Genomic DNA, 23,234 nt, shown 5'->3' on the forward strand with positions numbered 1-23,234 from the left:
GTCTGAGCAAGAAAATCTCATCTGCGGGTGAATGGGATAAAGCCAACTCGAGGTCATGGTGAAAAGTAAAACTTACAGCTCAGAATATTGATGACTCAAAGTGTCCTAAAGTCTCTTCATTAATTGGGTGTTTTGATTGAGTTTAGGGCAAAAGGTGGAATTGTTATCGTGATGGCGCATTTTCCTGAGAGGAAGGCGCGGCTCTTAACAACCACTTGTATTTTTTCCTCATCTGTTTAGTGTTTTCTTTTCTGTGTACGAGCTGCAAATCCCAGCAGGTCCTCCAGAATAGCTCTCCTTTGTATTCTGAAGTTGGTCTGAAGTAAATAATCGAAAATGACTTGCAATTTCCAACAGACCAAAACTAATGTTATAAGGGTTGCTGTGGCTCAGCTAGTTGAGCGGGCGCATCTCCAATCAGAGGGTTGGCGGTTCAATTCCTGCCCTTCCTTTCTTCACCACAAGTTTCCTGCTTAGCTCTTTGCACTGTGTGGAAGCTCTGCTGCTGTCTGTGTGTGAATGGTTACTTTACTGTTAAGCGCTTTGAAACCCCACGGTGTGAAATCTCTGTACAGTGAGACCTTGACTTAAAAGTTTAATTCATATTGTGACCGAGATTGTAACTTAAAAAGCTTGAATTGTGGTAAACACAAAAGGGTGTGGCCCCTCCTCCCACATGACTAGGGGCTGGTGCCATGATTAAAACAGGTATATGTGGGCGGTCCCGGATGCTCAAAGTTATAATTGTTTGTTGGTGTTGTGCCATTATGTCATTGCCAAAACACCCACAGTATATCAAATTAAATGCCTATTTAAAATGCATTTAAAGACAATAAATTTGTTCTAGCCAGGCAAAAAAAATCACATTAATTAAAAAAAAAGAAAAGGAAAGATTGTAATTTTAATGGGAAAAATGTAATTCATATATTCAAAAAAGTCGCAAAATATATAGAAATAATCATGCATAAAGGAGAATATGAAAAAATAAACTTTTATAAAGAGTATTTACAATGACAATCGGCGGAGTAGGTTGGGGGAGTGTGTCCTGCTCTACCACTTAAGTTACTCGCTACACATTTCATGCTTCAGTGTCTTGTTAAATTTGTACTTGCACATTATGATATACTTAATTTATCAGCGGAGTGAATGTCGGTCCTCTTTTTAAAATGATCAAATCATCCTTGACTGGCTTTGAATGAGTCTTCCAATGCTTCGTCCTTTGACGTTCCCGCAGTCTGTTACACCAAGTCCCAATAAATGACTCCTGCCTTTTTACAGACGATGCTCTCGGTCACAACAACAACTTCTCCATCTCTTCATGGACGACTTGACAACATACACATTTCACTCATGTTTTTCAAAGATTTTCACTAGACTATCTAGCGACGGGCACGTCGGTGTCAAACGCTCATTCCGCTCGCTCAGAGCTTAGATCTTGGCTTATATCACAAAGCAAAAAATCAACTGACTGACAGCTTGTTTCTTGGACAACTCCAATTGGGTCTCTTGTAAGTCAAGGTTCCACTGTACAAGGATTCAAGGATTCAAAGTGTCTATTGTCAGATGTATGGTAAAGAAACATGTCTCCCCTACAATGTCTCCCCTTGTGTAACAAGGTTTTAGTTACATGGAAGAGAGAAAAATAGCAACAGGTAGTTTAGCAAGGACGGAATAAAAAATTTATTCATAATAGCAATGGGAGAGATGTGCAACAAACTTTGCAAATTAGCGTGTGCTAATTGAAAAAAAAAAAGGAAATAATGTGTGATATGCTTTTTGTTGAGACCATAAAGGGAATCTAGGGACTGGGCTTCAATCTGTGAGCCATTTGAGAAAAAGCACTGCGCAAGGAATTTGTCATCGCCAAAGATGTGTAAATTCCAATGGGTTTTGGAGTTGGGGCAAATGCGGTGGAGAAAAAGATCACCACTAATGGGGATTGATACTAATTCCACCTCACATTTGGCGACTTTAGCCACTTCCAGAAATGCAAAGAAGATCAGTAAACCTAATTTACTGTTGAAACAACAATCCACTCCAGGAGTTTTTCTCAATTGCGTTCAACTCTGAACTTGACGCACAGCTCATCTTCGGACAAGGATTCTCATTCCAGACTCCCTCGCCGGCACCCAAAGGCAGCATCTGCGCTCGTACGTCGGTGGAATCTGGAGATTTCTTGGTGGACTGAACGCACCCCTATACCCGCGAAACAGTAGAAGCAGCCAAACACGATATAGTGTTGGAAACACAACAACAACAACAATAGCACGGGGGGAAGCTTTTAACACAAGAAATTGGACTGTTATTGCTATGTGACCTTTCCGCCTAGTCAAGATGCACTCATCCAGTACACATCGGATTTATTCCACTCAGTAGTCCCGTGGCAAAGACAGGAATGATCAATAAGGCCCTCTTTTACTGCTTCACTTCACAACTGTCTGCTGCAGTTCTGGAATACTTTTGACAAGCACACACGGTGAGGTAAACAAACTTGGAATGGCAAAGGTTGGTTTAGAGGGCCTGACTGGATGCTTATTTGGAAAAAAAAAATCAAATTTTTACTCTTCCTACTCCATTTTTTAACTATCTGAATTTGTTTTCTATCCTTTTCAGCTGCTCTAACAGATAATTGGTATTAGGGCACTCCTCCGCTGGTGTCAACACTTGTATCTTCTCCTTATAAAAAGACTACAGGGGAGATAATTCCTCCGCAACCTGCCTCTCTGTGCTCTTTTGGACAATTCCTCCACGAGAGGATGTCATGTGTGATTTGTACCACCTTATTCCAGGTTTCTTTTTTTTTTTTTTTGCATAGGGGGATTATCCAAACAGCGTAGCACTTGCTGTGAATGCAACCTGAGGCTTTAATGGTTTCTGACACACAAATACGGTTACATATTAAATCGGCGTTCTAGCAGAAACCATTCTCGCCCCCTAGTTTCTTCTGCGGCCTGTTCGACAAGATATGCATTCATCCGGTATGCGGTTTAGTGGCAAACTTGCAAAAGTAGATGGATTATAGAGGGAAGAGCCTGGACTGCTCTATGGCCATGCCAGAAATACAGCAACATTGAGAGGAAATAAAATGAAGGCAAAAGACACTGTATTTTGTTAGAAACATTCTCCAAATGAAAAAACAGCATTAATCTTATTAGCATTAGTTGATGAATTAAAGTTTTAGAACTGTGGATGTAATGTTCCTCTCCTGAAGTTGTTAAGCTCAAACAAAAGAACATTTTTGAATATTCTGGTCACACCATTTTTGTAGCCCACCTTTAAACAAACACACAAACTTTACACCAAGTGGCGTTGTAGCGTGGCGGGTATCATGTGCAGTACATTGCGTTGCTTACATCTTTCATTGTTGTCATTGTTATAATCTCCTGTTGTAACACCGTTTTCGGATAAGTTAGCCCCTATTATGGATCCCGAAAAGGTCAAAAGTGCTCGTGATTGGTGTAAAGAAGAAGTTAAGATAAATATTAAAGTCGATTTGAAGAAGGAAATAATATCTAAACGTGAGCATGGTGTTCACGTAACAAATCTAGCTAAGCACTATGACAAGGCTAAGATGATGCCAAGTAAATGGTCTCAACTTGTATTGCCCAAACACATAAAGCAATACAGTAGAACCCTGGCTTACAAACACCCCCAATCATGGATAAACTGGGGTGCGAACAGAGTTTTCGATCAAATTCTGAATCGCACAGTGAACAAGCCTCGGTGCAGACATACACAAACAAACAGACTCATGGGCTTTTTGTAGCGCAGCAGCAGCCGTTTATGGTACTCCACATTGTTTGTATCGTTTATTGTTGTGTTCTCATGTTGTAATGCTTTTTTGTGTGTTTTTTTCAGTAAGTTAGCCCTCATTATGGCTACCAAAAAAGTTAAAAGCACTGGTTATAGTGATATTAAGAAGAAGTTAAAAATTACAGTCAATCTGAAGAGGGAAATAAGAGCTAAAGGCAAGCGTCCTGTTTGTGTTACAGATCTAGTCAACCACTACGACATGTTTAAATCAACCATCTGTTCAACCCTGAAAAATAAAGATGCGCTAAGGACGGCTAATGTGACTAAAGAGGGGACTTTGTGAAGGAAGAAAAGCTCTCAAGTCTTAGAAGATGTAGAAAAAATATGAAAGACAGCTTGCTGTAAATGGCATTAGTGAGTGTCTCACTTGCTTTTACTTTTGAATGCTGATTCAGTGAAGAAAACGCAGAGTACAGGTACTGGCAGGAGGAGAAAGAAACACCAGAAACATAGTCATAAATTAGGCTATCTTTAATTCCTTTCTGTTTTTGTCGACACAAATAAACCCATTAAAACTTTTCAAAAGAGTACAGCATGTTTTCTGGAGAATAGATCAATGGGATTTACATCGATTTCAATGGGAAAACTGAGTCAAAGAACTACTTCAATTAGTTCTGCCATTTATGATTTGTGTGTGAGAGTGATTGATGGTGTGTCTCAATATGAGACGAATGAGGGAATGAATATGTCTATATTTGGCCCTGTGACACCCAATGACGTCCAGAATAAGGCGTATAGATAATGTATGAATTAATTTGTTTTTTCATATAAAAGCAGGGGCGAATTGAGTAAACTTGGCAACTGGTCTAACTGAAGAGGACACCTTTGTTGACTGTGCAGCCACCGGGCAGTTAAATGAATCTTAACAGTCTGACGTCCCCCCTCCTCCCCTCTCGAATGCTGTGTTTGTACGGTTGTTCAACAAGCTACGGCGCAGGATAAGACCAAAAATGTAGTTGTCAGTGAGATAAGGGGGAGAGTGCAGTGGGAAAATGCCACGTATCTCTTTCAACGTTCTGCCTGTGGGAGAACGTTCAGGGTGCAACCACGCACAAACATTTTAGGAAATAACACCAAGGAAAGTCTTGCAGCTAAAATCAAATCTCAGTAAAGACAATATAATTTATGAAACATCTTTGGACCGATGTTAGCGCTCTACATGCTAATGGCCATTAGCGTCATCAGTGTGAGTTCCACATTTGCTCTGGGTGTTGAAAAGGTCCCTCCTCATTAAAGTAGCACTTGCTTTTGATGTATACTTGCTTGCTTTATATATATATACACACACACACACACACACACACACACACACACACACACACATATATATATATATATATATACACACACACACACACACACACACACACACACACACACACACACACACACACACACACATATATATATATATATATATATATATATAAATCTTGGCCAAGTGACCGCCTGCGTAAATATAATCCCTGCCTTGGTAACACACTGGTGTAACTTCAACCGTCTGCCCAATAATTGTATAATTGCCATTTCATGCTTTGTCAATGGTATTATTAATCTCAGTGCTTCCAGGCCTGTATGCTCGCCTAAAGCATCATCAACCTCGCTGGCTCAGGCAAGCCCAGAGGATGGATGATGGAAAAAATACAAAGGACATCCTTTATTCTAGAACTTGCATCAGAAAAAAAAAAAAAACAGGAGAAAAAATATACTGGCCCACCTTGGCAGTGTGATAACGTAATTTGAAAGCCAGATCTCTTGTCCTTTGTAGGGGAGCTTCCCTTGCGACCTTTAGACAAGATGCTGGATTTCTCCAGTGAAACCAAAGACCCCTCAACATCAGGTTAAACTAAGCCTCCAGCATGTGTGTGTGTGTAAGTTTGAGTGTATGTGTGTGTTTGTGTGTGTGTCATGTAACAACTTGCTGTCTATGAGAAAGAAAAAACTATTTCCTAACCCAACATTTTTTTTTTGGACATTGTTTACCGTTATCATGCAAAACTTTGTTTACTAATTCGAGATTTCATTCCAAAGATCAGGCCTGGAACAAACTACTGACATCAATTGACTATTTTGTTTCAATCGCTTGAAAAGCTCCCTCACAAACAATGAAATCCACCATGTTTGTCGATCTTCAGAATTATTGACTCTAATCATTAAAAATCTCACTTTAAGCTAATGTTGACCTTTTTCTCTGGCACTCTTCAGTGAATAATAAGTACAAGTGATAAATTAAACCCCCATTCCTCTGAAAAAAAAAACAACTTCTTTTCATCAGCACATATAGGTCTCTTGGGCCTGAGATTTTATAAGCAGAAACACATATAACAATAAACTTTGCCAACTATCAGCAGTTGCACATATGTTCAATCGCAATGTTTCACCCATGGACTAAAATCAAATGTTTAATAAGTTTACGTTCATAAGTTTGATTTAAAAAAACAGCCTTTAAATTCTAAGCCAGGTAAAGAATAGATACGTAAATAAATGTATAACTTTAAATAAATAACTTAAATTACCATCCATGTTAATAGAAAAAAAAGCCTCAATTTTGGAAAATCCCAAAGAATGCATGCATTTAGGTGCAAATTAAAATCATTTGAATTAGTTTGAATTAGATTTGGCATTTTAAAAAGGTTTTTCCAATTATTCAAACTGTTTAATCACATAAACATGACTGTGTGTGAGTGTGGTTTTATATATATATATATATATATATATATATATATATATATATATATATATATACTTTATTTTTATTTATTTTTTGGATTAAACTAACCATAATTGGAAACACAACACAGGCACTAGGGGTGTATTTGCAAGGAAAACATTATAACATTAAATTGTGTTCAACTTGACGAGCATTTCTAGGTTCACATATTAGAGATATCTTTGGATTTGGTTTTTTTTTTCTAATTTAAATTTCGTTTTATTAAATAAAACTTTTATTTATTGTCTAATGGTGCAAACAAGTTATTTAAACTTAAAAACTTACAAACTAAGGAGAGTGTCAGGGGACAAAAGTAAAAGAAATAAATATACAGGTTTATTAAAAATACAAGCACATTCTCTACTAGAGCAATAACTCCACCAGCCCTGTGTGCAATCTTCCAAAATAGGGGAAATCCTAACAATATCTCACCATGCCTGGCCTCCTGCATATCCAACATATATACTATGCATATATTTATACAAATAAATGGTTTAATACCTACATTAATACTTCTGCCCTTGTCTGCATTACTCTTCCAAAATATGTATATACAATGTATATTTAGGCCATGTGCACCTTTGTTTTTGTTATTGTGTTTGTGTTGGCAAAAGACAGCAGTGTGTGTGTGTGAACACTTTACCATAACAACATAGCTTTTCTGTTTAATTACACTGCTATTTCGTGTCGATACTGAATTCAGATTGAAATGCATTTTGCATTTTGAGGATTGCAGCCATTTCTTCCTTCACAGTCATTCAGCATTTCAGAGTGTAGCTGCAGCACTTGTATGCTTTCCTCATTATGAGTTTAATATTTTTATTCAATATTTCTATCAGAGTCTCATTGGTAAAACATTTTGCCACTGTTTCTCAATCATGAGTCATACTCAACACATTTCTAACCAGCTGTGGGCAAACACTTCCGGCTATCACTGTTGAAGCAATTTATACATTTGCATTTATTTTTGAGCCACATTATTATACAAGTGTTTGTCTGGCCTCTATATGCCCAAGGTGTTAGTCCAGGATTTTCAAATACATTTCCTGGGATAAATTATCTTGGTGGCATTGTGAGGTTAGCGAGATACAGTCGGCTCTTGTGCCTCGGGGCCCCCGCCACACAGGCAAAATTATATTTCATAACGTGGAGTCTGACAGAATGACATCCGACACGATTTCCATAGTTTTCGTCTTCCACTGCGGGATGAGAAGAGGTGGCCAGAGGAGTGTTCGCATAAGCCATTTCATCTGTTTGATCAATCTACAGGCCTCTCTTGAATATATCCTTCAATGCATGCTAAAGCATGATTCTAGATTATCACGGTAATCCAATATCGTACATGTCCCCCATGTTAAATTGTGTCACACACAGAATGATAGTTTGAGGTCCGCCAGCATATAAAGGGAATCCGGTCCGAGGGGGGAACAGAGCTGTTTGTTTAGGGAACAGTGCTCGTGGCCCAAGGGTATGGAGCAAATGTGTATTTGACGCTTTTGTGTTTTCTTTGCACGGTGGCGACACCGGATGTTACGGTTTACAAGGATGTGTTAAAAGCAGGAACTCTAAAGGTTAGAGGAGCAGAGCACAAAGTGCAAAGAATTTCTCTTATCTTCAAAACCAGAAAAATGAAATAAAAAAAATAAATAACGCCTGATTCAGATGGTCCTTCTGCTATGTCCTTTGTAAGAACTCACAGGAAGTTCAAGTGAGCTCTGGAGAGGACCGAGTTCTGGCAAGGTCCCTGTACTGTTTACTAAGAAAAAAAATCGAAAGGAGATCATTTCCCTGACGATAAACATTTATTTTATTTTTTACATTTTTCTTCATCTTTTCAGCCAGATCATCTATCACCCCAAGGCACTTCTTCTCACTTCTGATCCAGGCACTCCAGCAAGCCCCCAAAGGTTAAGTTACATTTCAAATCCCATGTTAATTACAGTAACTTTGCAGTGGTAATGGAGAAATTCTAACTTTTATGGCAATTATTCATACATTTTTATTCAAAAGAGCATGCTCTGTAGGCTACCCTCTTCGTTTGATATAAGGTGTGAAAATCATTATGAAAAGACTATCAGGGGAGGTGATCCATAAGCTTATATATAGCGCTAGGTTAGCCCATAGTTATGCCACCATAGGGTTACTCTGCTGGGAGACATACCATAATGTATTTCTCTCCTTCCTACCCTGTCCTGCACTCACATCCCTTCATCAATGCACAATAGGAACCTCATATCTTCTCCTGAGTCCCTGGGCTCTCACATTTCGCAGGTCGCCATGGGGCATGGCTTGATCTACTGCAGCGGTCCTGCCAGGCATGCACAAGTTATTATTTTTCTGAATATTAAAGCATCTATTAATAGCAACTATTAGCATCTAGCTATAGTGTGACTGTTATTCTTAAAAAGAGATCATTTGCACAACCCCCCACTTCTCCATCACACTAATACTTTGCATCTCTTTCTACCCCCAACCTGTCGAGGCAGATGGCCGCCAACACTGAGCTTGGATCTGTCACAGGCTTCTGCAGTGAAAGGCAGTTGTTTCCTTGCCGCCGTCGCTGAGGGCTTCTCATGGGGGGAATGTTGGGTTTCTGTAAATGATTTTAAAGCGTGTGGTGGAGATCTGCTATATCCATAAATAAAAATTCGACTTGACAAATACTGTCAGAATGCATCCTATCAGTTTATCATTTCTTTGTCCGAGGAAAAAAAGTGTTTCGGACCACTGAAATCCTCACTGCCGACAGAAGAAGCGTTACATTTCCTTTTTCTGTATCTTTCATATGTTTTGACTGAGTTTCAAAAGGCACTGACCACGCACACACAAAGTAAATGTGTTAAGTTAAAATGTCTTTCCTAAATCATATTCAGCACATACCTCAGAGGCCGTGTTATGAGGCAAGTCTCGGAAATAGCAAGATAAGCCAGTTTTCCATCTTGAAAAGTACACATTGGAGCGCCCCTGTAAAATATAAAAGCTCTTTAAGGTAGGAAAAGCAGACTGGCGTTCACACTTAAAAGCTGACTGCCATCAGTTTAATTTTACGTCGTGAGAAAAGTTTTTTCCTCCCTGACTTCCTCATCTACCTGAATCTCAGGATCCGCAGATCGGGAGGTCGCTCCTTTCAATGACCCATTTTGCGTCACGTGATGGCATGCAAAAAAAAATTGATTATTTGAAGAAATCCTCGGTGTGGCTACAGATAACATGGTACCTGGTTATCCTGGTGGATTACATGGGTTTGATGTGTGCATAATGAGAGCAGGTTATAAAAAATAAGTGTGCTTTACCAGCAACCCAAATCTCATATATACATTGACCCATATTCTCCTACCCCCACTATATCAGTATATAATGCTGCTGGTGAAAATCTCACAATAACCTTCAACCATCCTTCATCAATGATTGAAGTCATTGGGTTTCAACTTCCATCCATATAATTTCAACAGTCTTGTTTATATCTGTCAACCTGATTTCAATCAATTCCATTTAAAGCGGTTGTTTTATCTCCCCGAGGGGCAATTAAAAGGTACGGAGGGCCCAAAAAACACAGGACATGGACGTGAACATGACAAAACAAGCAACATAAATGTTGTCATCACCACATTCACCGTCATCCTCACCATTCTCAGCAGTTGTTTTTGGACAGAATAGTACTAAGAACTGTCCAGTTTGAATTTTGATCCAGGAACTAGCCTACTCCAGGGGAACTGTGGCGTTTTGCATTCTCAAAGGCAGTAAGGGATGCATGTATCTGCAATGTCTATTCAACAACCAACCACTGCAAAGAAGAGAAGAGTGCTGCATGGTGAATATAATAACCCTAAAATGGACCATCAAACAGCTCTGCGGAATGACAAACCCTTTTGTTAGCTATCTCCGCACTCATTTTGGCAAAAATTCATCTGGGCCCCTTCGTCACTCGAATTTTTCCCTTATTCTGTCCATTTTTTCTTGCAAGAAAACAGCCAACCAGCGACCACAAAGACATGTAAAAAGTGTCTGGTGAAGGGCGTGATTTATGTGTTCCACCAATCACCAAGCATCTACTTCATAAGCGTTCATATGGAACCGTTAAAAAAAAATGGTTCTAGGCACTGAGGACCATTGCTCCCAGTTCCTATGCTGCCCAAATACACACAGAAATAGTCAAATTCTAAGTTTCTGGGAAATGCAAGAAGCTCCTTTGGTGCGAAGGCGGCTAATATGTAGACCGACAAGTGCAAAGTATCTAAAAAAAATGGTGTGAGATCTGGAGCCATCATGACAGTAAAATATATTTTATTTGGGGCTTTTTGGGGAGAGGGGGGAGTCTTCAAAGATAAATCACTCTCCGCTATGATTTCACATTTAGTTGAGGATATTATGAGACCTCTGCTTTACTCAAACCCCCTAAATATCGTATTTCTCCCTGCCTCAAAGATAAGAGGATATGTATTCGATCTCCTGCTCGGTAGCTTTTTCAAAGTGCAATCTCGCTCCCTTTTTTTCATTAACTGACAGATATCATTAATCAGCCGGGGAGAAGTGACTCAGCCTAAGATTAGATGTCTGGACATTGAATTACACAAGCTAAAAATTGACCACTGGGGACATGACTGTGTATAAAGGCTGAACATAAGCTGTAACATTTCAATATGGTTCATTTTGATTCTTATATAAATGCAATTTGCCTTTTCCATGCCTCTTTTAATCTATTTTGTTGCTCTGTACCTGTGACATGTGCAATGACAAGAAAGTAACTTGACAGTAAAGTCAAGTTTCACTCAATGCTCAAAATTTCAGATAAACATCCAGCAACATAATGATAAAGCTATCGTCCTTTTGGATGTCAATTTGGGGTTTAAAATCAAAATTCACTTTCGTGTAATTGTGTCTTAAATAAGATCAAGTTTTTTTATTAATTTAATTTCATGTCGCAGATTTTTCTCCCCCAAGAGTTTCATCTTGTTGGACTACACTAGGCTCAACACTTTGATTTTGGAGTGTATTGTCAACCACTCCGGCAAATCTGTGATATTTTTGTTGAACTGAATGCTGTCTTGCAGTATTCATTCATTATTATCTGTGCAGCATATGTGCACTGAGGGTCATGACAGGGGCTGAATCCTATACCAACTTACATTGGGCGATAGGCGGGGTTCACCATGGATTGGTCGGCAGCCAATCACTGGGCCACATATAGAGACATATAACCATTCACGCTCTCATTCTTAGTCTTGGCATTCAGTGTCTTCAATGAACACACTGGAAGGTTTTGGACTGTAAGAGGAATGTGGTATGTTCATTCGAGACCCTAAATTGTCTGGATGTGATTAAAGCGTGAATAGTTGTTTGTCTCCATATGTGGTGTTGTGCCAAATTCTGCATGCACATTTATATTCTTTGCACAAGACCAACTTTTGGGAAGGTAGCTGTGCGTTTGCAACATGTAAGGCCTCTGTATAATCAGGTATGTTAGAATGGCCTCATTATACGATGACCCAAGTAAAACAGCCTGAGAGGATGCATACGTGCTTACATACCTGTCCCGAGAGACATACCCTGAACGGAGGAACGACTAAGATAAACACCAGGCTCAGAAAGGTCAGATTGGGGAGATGGTCAAAAAGATAGACACCAATGTAATGATAATCCTGAGTGATATGGTTGGCAAAAGGGAAAAAGAGCAGAACTTTAGACTCCATTAAAATCACAAGGAAAAGGGAAGATAAGGATGCCAATAAAACCACTTGGGATGGAAGCAAAGTGGAAAAAGGGGAGGTCGAACCAATGCCAAAGCAATACCTTACACATCTACATCTTTCGGTATAAAAAGGGGTGGTTTGTTGTGAAAAATTAGTTGTTTGGCAGGATAACTTAGCCTCTGAGTTTGCTCATGAGTAAATAAAGCTCTCTGATTCTTAAATTCTGCTAGGACTCTTGGGCTCATTGGACTCTGCGTTTCCATCTCCCTCTTTTCAAAGACAAAACTCTTTAACAGCTTAACGAACTGTCTTTGTCTCAGAGAAAAAGGGGCCTGACAAACATTGTGGGGGTTACAACTTAAAGTCGAGGGCCTGACCCAGTCCCCGGCTAACCCTCTCCCCATCGAGGGCCCACGATCTGACCCGAAATTAAACACCCCAGTGGCCCTATGATCGTCTGACGCCTAATGACAGCTGGGACAGGCTCCTTAAGTGCAGCATAAGCAGTATAGATAAGGAATTAATGAATTGGTTATAATAATCCTCATCATAATCATTATAATGAAAATGCATGTAACAAAAAGGACTCTAAAAAGACTATTTAGAATATTTTTTTCCCAATGTGGAGACTGATGAGAGATGAGAAATCATGATAGAGACATGCTAACACAACGCTCAAAAAAGAAAAGTTTAATTTTCACCTGTAGCACGGAGAGTATATTTGGCCGCATGGAAATAAGAGGTAAGAAAGGAAGAGGTGTGTTTATGTATGCCCTTGTGTGTACCTGAGTGTATGTGTGTATGTGTGTGCATCTGCAGTGCTGCAGCAGGGAAAGCTTTACACTATATTTGATCACGATCATTAGGTGAGGCCGAGGCGATAGCATGCACGACTTGCAGGAGAGCGGCAGTTGTTTATCTGCTTGCACAGCAGACAGCAATAAATAAATGAAGAGTGAGTAACTCCCGAGGGAGTGTCGGGACTCATGCTGGTATTTGCTGACTGGTTTCGTCATGGTCATGTTGGCTTGCCCCTGCAGTTTTTCGTTTTTTTTTTTAACACAACCGGTGTTTTGTTTTGTTTTGTACTTTTCTGTCACATTTCATTTGCCTATCAATCATGCCAAAGAGTCCGCCTGTATTAATTCCTCTGTCGTTTTCCCCTCTCTCTGCTTGTATGCCCGCCGTTGCAGCATCCTCCCAATTTGTGAAATGTTCTGTGAAAAAAAAAATTATAACAATAATAAATATTCTCTTCATTGGGAAACTGTTTCGGTAGACATTTATCTCCTGTGTCACGGCTCATGCACCTAGCAGTCCAATATGGTGTCAGGACGCATCACTGCACTGGACAGACTTACAAGCACCGGAGAGATGGAGAGCTTATTCTTCACATTTGATTCATATGACACAGAGTAACATGATTAACACAAGTGCCGTGTCAACACCGGGGTAAGAAAACGGCAGCAGGAAGGGTAAGTGCAGCATACTTAGCAAAAAACGTTAAATTTAACATATACCGGTACAACGATAAAGACACTCCCTCTCTGCGCACAAACATTCTTCTTTACAATTACTAGCGAAGTGGTGGAGCTGATGAGGATGCCTCTGGGACGTCAAACACCGAGGCCTATTGAGTTGTAGCCCCCACCCCATGCCCCATTACTGTTAAGCTTTGCATATTCCCAATCCTTATTGTCTACAATTAATGAGTTTCTCTCGCACGAAGAAACTTGCAAATAGGGATTTCCTGGTTTGAAGTCCGCAATTACAGAAAAGGCAAACAGATATGAAACCCTAATTATAAGCTATCATTATTGCCTTAGCTACTGCTTTTTAGCTGACTTGGTACGTATGTATGGTTAGGAAGACCGTGAGAAATACTGTATATTGCCTGCATGAGATACAGCATATTCAAGCCGAAGTAGTTTATTCTCATCTGCAGAAAGTAAAAGACGCACTTGTGCTTTTTTGCTATTGAAGAGAAAGTGATGACACGGGCCCGTAAGGTGACAGAAGGTTAAAAAAATAAACAGAAAACAGTTGAATCGAGTGAAATGACAAAACCGATTCAGTGTCACGTGACCTTGCCAAATGCGATTCTGCAACAAACACAAAAAGTGGCATTGTTGTGGAAATATAACACGACGGCAGGAAGCAAAAAAAACAACACAGGCCAGCGCTCCGTCACGCTCGCATTCACTTGCATCCCAAAATAACAAACTAATTTTTTTTTTTACGTCAGCCGAGTCATTGTAGTTAACCTGATTTGATTTTGTATCAGGTTAAATGTGCAGGCTCTGTTGCGAGCCGCCTTGATCATAAAAAAAAGCAAAGCTTAGCGAGCAAAACTAATTTTCCAGAGGATAAAACACAGTCTTGCTGACAGAATCAATGCTCTTCTTCCAAACTGGCATGATTGTGTTTGCGCTCCGGGTATCTTAGCCTCCTTTTCCACCATTCAAATGAAGGGATGTTGTCTATCAGAGAGTATCAACCCCCAGCCATTGCATCTTCTGCTGCGCCGGGCACCACATTCAGGCACTTACACCCAATCAAATTCATGCTTAGGAAGACAGCGCTCAGATGTTACTTTTTTTTTGTGAAACAATGGAGCCATCCAACTCGCGGCGTACTTTCTTTCACTTCAATGTCATCCGCCGGCAGATTTCCCCTCGGTTTTAACTGATTTGTAAATGCTGCACTTTGCCCCTTTTGTTCCGCTTACAATGTGCTTTTGAAAAAAAATGGAGAAAAATAATAAGCTCTGTTCCCTTTTATCCCACACCGTGCCACTCAGTGCACCTGGGAAAGTGTAGTCCTTGCATGATAAGAGAATTATTGAAAGAGAAGACACATATAATTCACTTTATTATTTCATTATTTTCTTGCTATTCAGAGCCGCGGATTCATGCCATTCTAATTGTGTTTTGGAGGGATGTCTAGCTGTACATCTATAAAGACATCCTTTAGCATCACTTATACTTGGATAGAAGCTGTAAAGTTGATCATAAATCTTGCGTAATGGATGTATACTTATTCATCATTCATCCAGCTGTACTGATCTCATGAAAACTTTTAAGCGTAGTGCGGTAGTGAATCTTACAACACAGTGGTCCCCAAACTACGGTCCGGGGGCCGGATATGACCCTCCTCCACATTTTTCCCGGCCCCTGAACAATACAAGCGATGCATTATGATTTTTTTTTTATTTCTGGCCACGTAATCGTGACTTGTACATGCATAAAGCCTAACATTGTATTCCAGCCTTCTGCAGTCTGTACCTTATCTGAAACCCCTCCCTGAAAAAAAAAAAAAAAAAAAATCCCAGACACCCCCCTCAAACAACATGGAATAATAGCAAAAAGATTAGGTAAGAGAAAAATAGATTCAGAATGCAGGGTATTTAACCTGCAGTGGACAAACGATTATTTTATCGCTCAATTCAAAGAAAAGGCTGTTTGTCTCATCTGTTGAGAGACGGTGGCTGTATTCAAAGAATACAATATGCGCCGACAAAATGAATCCTGTCACAAAGACAAGTATGATAGCTTGCAAGGCCAAATGCGAGCAGACAAACTCTCCAAGCTAAAAAGTGGACTGTTAGTTCATCAGAGTTCATTTGTACGCAAAGCTCAGCTTTTGGGTTGCTCCACTGATAGCAAGTAGCGGTAAACCTTTCACTCATGGAGAATTTGTCAAGAAATGTTTGAATGCTGTCACAGAGGAGGTGTGTCCCGAGAAGAAAGATGTCTTCAATGTTGTGAGTCTGTCGGTGACTAAAATCACAAGACACATTGAAGAAATTGGGGGTACTTTATATGCCCAGCGGCAGCAGAAGACAAAAGAATTTGACTTTTTTTCATTAGCACTGGATGAGAGCACGGACGTGCAGGACACAGGGCAGCTGCTAATTTTTATTTGTGGAGTTAGGGCAAACTTTGAATGTGCAAGGATCTGGCAGCCCTCCAAAGTCTTAAAGGGACTACGACGGGGGAGAATATTTTTGGCAATGTATGCCAAACCATGGAAGAGTTGAACCTGGACTGGTCAAAGCTTGTTAGCATCACGAATGACTGAGCTTCTAGTATGGTGGGCGTGACTCGCGATCTAATCGGGCCGGTCTAATTGGGATGAACATATATTGGTAAGCTTCCTTTTTTGACTTGAACGAGCCATTCTGAGTAAGAGCAAATATAGTCATAATGAAATCTACTGCGTTCTACAATCATACTGGTAGTGAAATGTGTTGTGGTGGTAGGTGTTGGTATTAGTTCGGTTTCATAGCCTACGCGCTTTCTGTTTTTTTTCTGTGAAAAACTTGAAAAGGGTTATTTAGTTATTATTCAATTCATAAACAGTGTTATTTATTTCATTAATAATGTTATTATTTATTTTCTGTTTTTCTTTTTTTTCTGTCAAGATCCCAGAAAGGGTTAATTTTTGGTCATGTGTGGCTTTCTGGAAAACAATAAATGTTGACGTTTAAACACCTCTGCCATCCTCACACTTTTTGTAACAAACTGGCCCGACCCCCCCGTCAGAAAGGGGAAAAGTTATTTGGCCCTTGCAGAAAAAAGTTTGGGGACCCCTGCTATAACATCACTCGTCTGTATTACCAATACCACTCCACAAATATTGTTCACTTAAGGAAGGGGTTACAAGGGCGAGTAAATGGTCTCAACTTGTATAGCACATATACATTACGCAATACAGTAGAACTCCAGCTTACGAACGCCCCTAATCACGAACAAACCACATACAGAGTTTTCACTCAACTAGCCTTGGTGCAGAAACACACAATCAAACTAATGGGATTTCTTTAGCATAGCGGCTGTTGTGCGTGGTGCTCTGCATTAATTACATCATTCATCATTGTGTTCTCCCGTTATAACGCATTTTGTGCTTTTTTTTTTTTTTTTTTTAGGAAGTTAGCCCTCATTATGACTCCCAAAAAAGTGCTGGTGATAATGATATTGAGAAAAAGTAAATAATCTGTGGGGCGGAGGTGGATGGGTTGTCAGCAGGGGGACATAGTATAAGTGTGTGGCTGGGGGGTGCTTGGGTCCAGGTGTGAATGTGAGTGCTCAGCCAGAGGAAGGGGGCGTGGTAGCTTGCAAGGGTGGGAGGGTTTGGGGGAGAAATTGCTTTTACAGCTCTTGGGAAGAAACAGTTTTTCAGCTGAGATGTGTGGTATCGATTGTCCCGTACCACTTTCCTGATGGGAGCGGCACAAACAGGCTGTTGCCTGGGTGGGTGGGATCCAATGCAATGTTCTTAGCCTTCTTCTGCATCCGGGCATCGTACATAGCCCCCAAATACGGAAGAAGACAGCCCACAATGCTGTTCTCACCACCCTGGCCAACTGCTTTCTGTCTCGTGCCGTGCAGCCGCCATACCACACTGTAGCACTGAGACAGAGGAAGCTTTCTATTGTCTGTAGAAGTTGATGAGTAGCTAGGAGGAGACCCCAGCTTTCTTTAGCTTGCTGAGCAAGAAGATTTGTTGCTGGGCAAGGCACTGATGGACAGCAGGCTACTGCTCATGTTTCATCCATGACCGGCTAATGGGGAGAAATTATTTTTACCAGGTTCTTTGTCTTTCGGCTTTACCCTTCAGGGGTCGCCACAGCAATTCAACTTTTTCCATCTAAGCCTATTTTTTGTATCCTCCTCTCTCACACCAACTACCTTCATATCCTCTCTCATGACGTTCATCAATATTCTCTTCGGTCTTCCTCAAGATCTCCTGCATGGCAGCTCCAATTCCAGCATCCGTCTACCAATATATTTTCTCTTCTACCTCTGTAGATGACCAAACCATCTCAGTCTGGCTTCTGTGACCTTCTCTCCGAAACATTTAACATGTGATATTCCTCTGATAGACTCATTCCTGATCCTATACATCCTGGTCACTCCCAAAGAGAACCTCAACATTTTCATCTCTGCAACCTCTAGTTCTGCCTCCTGTCTTTTCGTCATTGTAACAGTTTCTAGTCATACAGCATTGCTGGTCTCACCACTGTCTGGTACACCTTTCCTTTTATTCTGGCCAATAGTCTTCCATCACATTGCACCCCTGACATGTTTCTCCACCCATTCAAACCTGCTTGGACCCGTCTCTTCACCTCTTTTCCACGCTCTCCACTGGTCTGGACTGTTGACCCCATGTACCTGAAATCCTCCAATTTCTTGATCTCCACTCCCTGTAGCCTTACCATTCCATCCAAGTTCCTCTTATTCACAAACATATACACTGTCTTGCTGCGAACCTTCATTCCTCTTCTTTCAAAGGGTTACCTTCACCTCTCTAGATTTTCCTCAACCTGTTCTCTGGTCTCACTACAGATCGCAATGTCATCTGCAAACATCATGGTCCATAGAGATTCCTGTCTAACCTCATCTGTCACCCTGTCCAAAGGGTCATACAGCCATTTCCATCCTTTTTGCAAAGTCTACCACCAACTGTCCCTCTGTGTTCCTATGCTGTGCACCAAATCTGCCCATCACTTCTTCATCCCCTCTATTGCCTGCACCAACATGCCCATTGAAGTCTGCACTAATTACCACTCTCTCATCTCTGGGGATATTCTGCATCACGTCATCTAACTCATTCCAGAACTACTCCTTTTCCTCAAGCTCACACCCCACCTGTGGGGCATAGCCACTAACACCATTGCGCATCACACATTCAATTTACAGTTTCAGACTCATGCCTTTTCACCTGGTCCCCTGTACACACACTATATCCACCTCCCTTCTCTGCATCATGTCAACCAACTCTCTACCTTATCCTGTCAATGTCTCAATATCCAAAGTCCCTACGCCCAGTCCCAGACCCTTACCTTCCTCTTCTCTCTCTGCTTCCGAACACGACTTCCTCCTCTGTTTTATGGCCAAAAAAAAAACATTAAAATGTTTCAAAAGAGTACAGCATGTTTTTTGGGGTTGGAGAACAGATCAATGGTATTTACACTGATTTCAATGAGATAAATTGATTTGTTTTGCAAACAGTAAAAGAACAAATTTAATTTGTAACCCAAGGTTCTACTGTATGGCCTCCAGCATGTCCCACAAAATCGGAAAAAACTTCATCTTTGATACAATTACATTAAAAGAGGTTGATTGAAATGTAAAGCAATTTCTGAATGGTATTACAACAAAGAGTAATACCAAATAAGTACCCCCATTCTTGCTGAGTGCTATGGGCTAGCTTTTTGAATTTATTGGTAATTTATAACATTAAATGGGTTAAAATGATGTCTTATAAATTAAAGGTGACAGTTAAAAACAATGCTATTCGCTTTATTTTGTAAACTACTGTATTATTCGCACTATATGGTGCACTTAAAATCCTTACATTTTCTCATGTACCTCTGCCACTTTTTGTAATACATACTGTGTTTTAACAAAATATTACTGTAAATTTGAGGACCTTCAAAAATGGCACCTGTCAAGAGACATGCTTACAAAGCGGAATTCAAACTCAAGGCTATCAGTCACACATCAGATCATGGGAATAGAGCAGCTGTGAAAGAATTCAACATTAATGAATCAATGGTACAGAGTTAGAAATAGCAAGCAGATGAAATGTAAAGAAGACCAAACAGAGTTTCTGAGGGAACAAAGCGAGATGGCTGCAGCAAGAGGACAAAATTGAACAGTAGGTCATTGAACAGAGAACAGCAGGTAGAAGCGTCTCTACAGTCTCCATTCAACTCAAGGCAACAGCAATACCACATAACATGAAGATCAATGACTTACAAGGAGGTCCATCTGGGTGCTTCTATTATATAAATAGGCGTCTTTTCTCCATCAGCAGCAACTGACAAAGCATTACAAAGAAACATTACAACATTACAAACATTACAAAGGTCCAGCGAGACCACATCACCAAAATGGACAAGGTCCCCCTCACTTTTGACATCCCAGTGAACCGTATTGTTGAGAAAACAGGGTGCAGTACGATATCTATACCCATCACAGGGAACGAGAAGTTATTCATCACTGTAGTTCTCTGTTGTCATGCTAATGGCCAGAAACTACTACCATGGTCATTTTTAAGAGAAAGAAGTTGCCATAAGAAAAGTTTCCAGCCAGAGTCATCATCAAGGACAACCCAGAGGGCTGGATGGGCAAAGAGAAAATAAGTTAACGTCAAGAGACCGGATGGCTTTTTCCACACATCTCCATCACTATTGATCTACGATTCCATGTGCGGCCCTCTAACCAATACTGTTAAAAACTCAAGTGAAGAAAACTAATTTGGAGCTTGCCGTCATTAATCAAAGAACTCCAACCGCTGTATAATGGTGTAAACAGGATGTTCAAAGGTAAATTGTGAGCCATGTGGGAGGATTGCTTGACAAAAGGCAAACACCTTTGCCAAGACAGGGAGGCAGTGCCGGGCAAGGTACGCCCCTATCTGCCTATGGATGGTGGAAGACAAGGCTAATGTATTTGTCCTAACTGTGGTTCAAGCTTTCACGAAAGCCAGCATCATTGCTGAACAGCCAAGTAGAGAAACTGATTCGGATAATGATGAGGGAAGCTGGCATGCTTGATACCGATAAGTCGCTATTGAACTCACAGACTGAAGATCAAGAAATTGATGGTATTGTGGAAGTGTAATGATTTAAAATTTGAGTGTATTTTTCTGTATTTGTTACAACTGAACAATATTCTGAGATATTGTGAATGAGTTGAATAAAAGTTGAATAATAAGCTGACTGTTTTGTTTTACTTTATATATCATATGTTTTATCATGCACCTTATAATGAAATTAGACCCATTCATTGATATTGCAATATGGTATGTCAATCGCCAACGGAGGTGAGCGTCACATTGGTTAAGCCCGTCTCTGTACTTCAGTTACATTTAGCCAGGACGAGCCAGGAACTGAAATGACAACCTTCCTATCAGAGGGACTCCCAGCTCTTCTAACGCCGCCCCAAATGAAGAGATCTGTAGCTTTTAAAGCTCTGCTTGGTAAACCTATGTGTATGAAAAAAACATCATGTCAAGGATTTGTGTTTCATCTTGCTTTCAGACAAAGAGGCATTAACAGGCCTGCTCACCCTGCTCCCTCCAAATCTGAGTAGAAGACGGTGGTGCTGTTTGGATCAGTGATCATTAATGAATTTTTCCTCTGCAATGTGCACGTCGCCACTGCACACTATCATTGCCGGGGGGGCGGGGGTTGTCAAGGTCCACCTACCACACTCGGGAACATTCTAGTCTCCATTGCCATGCTGTTACTGATCCAGCAGAATAACGGGTTGGCACCCCGGGGCAGCCGTCTAAACAGTTTTTCTCCGCTCTACAAAGATTCATCTCCGACCGTGGCTAATTGAGATGGGCGTCACTACGGGAAAACCAGCAAAGAGAGAAAACGTCATATCTTTCAAGGAAACGTTATTAAAGTTGCGCTTGAGGCGCTATACCAAGCCGGAAAACGATTTCACACCTTGTTTCCCGATAATGGTACATTTTCATGAATTAGATGGCGTAATTAGAAAACATTTTAATGAGGTAAATATCTGATACAAAGTCAAATCGAATCACCCCATCACCGTTAACCTTCATCTCCGTGTGATGAGACGGAGGGGAATGGAGGGGAATGGAGGGGAGTGGAGCGACGAGGTTTGAGGATTGAAATTCAAATGCAGGCAGTAACAGGTTTGACTTGTGTAAATCAAAAGAAAAGCAAAGATATGAACAATGCCACCAAGTTACGGAGAAAAAGACATTGAGATGCTAAAGGTTGCGAAGAGAAGCTCCAGTAATGGCGGAGCAGCTGTAGGCCTCCAATAAGTATGAATGTGTGCAATAAGCTCCCTAATTGGCTGCTGAGAACAACATGTTTGACATTGAACTTTTGCTAATCACGACGTTCAAGGCTATCACCTTTTTTTCCCCCAGATATATTTTTCTGCCGCTTCTCTGAGTCAGGAAGTGCCGCATTTTGAAAGTCAACAGATCTCATTGATGCAATTCCACCAGTGTCATTTAAGCACCGGTGGAAGGCCTTGGCCTTCGAAAGCAAAGAGAGAAGAGGAAGGGCAAGAGTCTGGGGCTTTGAGTATCACATGGACAGGAAAAGGTAGAGAGTCGGTAGACATGATGAGTTGATTGACATGATGCAGAGAACAAAGGTGGATATACTGTGTGTCTAGGAGACCGGGTGGAAAGATAGTAAGGCTACGGAGCAGGCTTTAAGTTGTACTATAATGGTACTGACAAAAACAGAAATGGAGTAGGAGTTATCTTGAAGGAGGAGTTTGTTAGGAATGTTCTGGAGGTGAAAAGAATGTCAGATAGTCTTAGGAGTCTGAAACTGGAATTTTAAGGTGTGATGCTCACTGTTGTGAGTGGCTATGCCCAACAGGTGGGATGTGAGCTTGAGGAGAAGGAGAAGGTCCGGAATGAGCTAGATGACGTGATGCAGAATATCCCTCGAGATGCGAGAGTGATTTTGGTGCAGACTTCAATGGGCATGTTGGTACAAGCAATAGAGGGGATGAAGAAGTGATGGGCAGAGACGGTGGTAGACTTTACAAAAAGGATGGATATTGACTGTAATGAACCCTTTCTTTCAGAAAAGACAGGAACATACGTTATCTTAGAAGAGCGGAGGAAGGAGGACACAGGTAGACTCCATCTACCTACCTAGCCAGACAGCATAGGGTGGTTATTTGTAGGTATATATATATGTATATATGTGTGCGCTTGTACATATATATATATATATATATATATATATATATGGCAATGCTGCTTTGGCTAAATTATTCACGGTCTATACCGCATATCCTGCACCAAGTAGAGGGGTTCACCCTGGACCAGTCATCATATAGGAGTGCCACATATGGAGACATACAATCATTCACTCTATTACTCACACATCTGGGGAATGTAGGGTCTCCAATGAACCTACAGCATGTTTTTGTCTGTGGGAAGAAACCCCATGAAGAAACAGTAGAGATAATGGAGACTCCACACAGATAGGCCTACTGTCAGAA

This window comes from Fistularia commersonii, chromosome 7, assembly GCF_037954325.1.
Source record: "Fistularia commersonii isolate RoL2024-O1a breed Wild chromosome 7, RoL_Fcom_v1.0, whole genome shotgun sequence".
Lineage (NCBI taxonomy): Eukaryota > Metazoa > Chordata > Actinopteri > Syngnathiformes > Fistulariidae > Fistularia > Fistularia commersonii.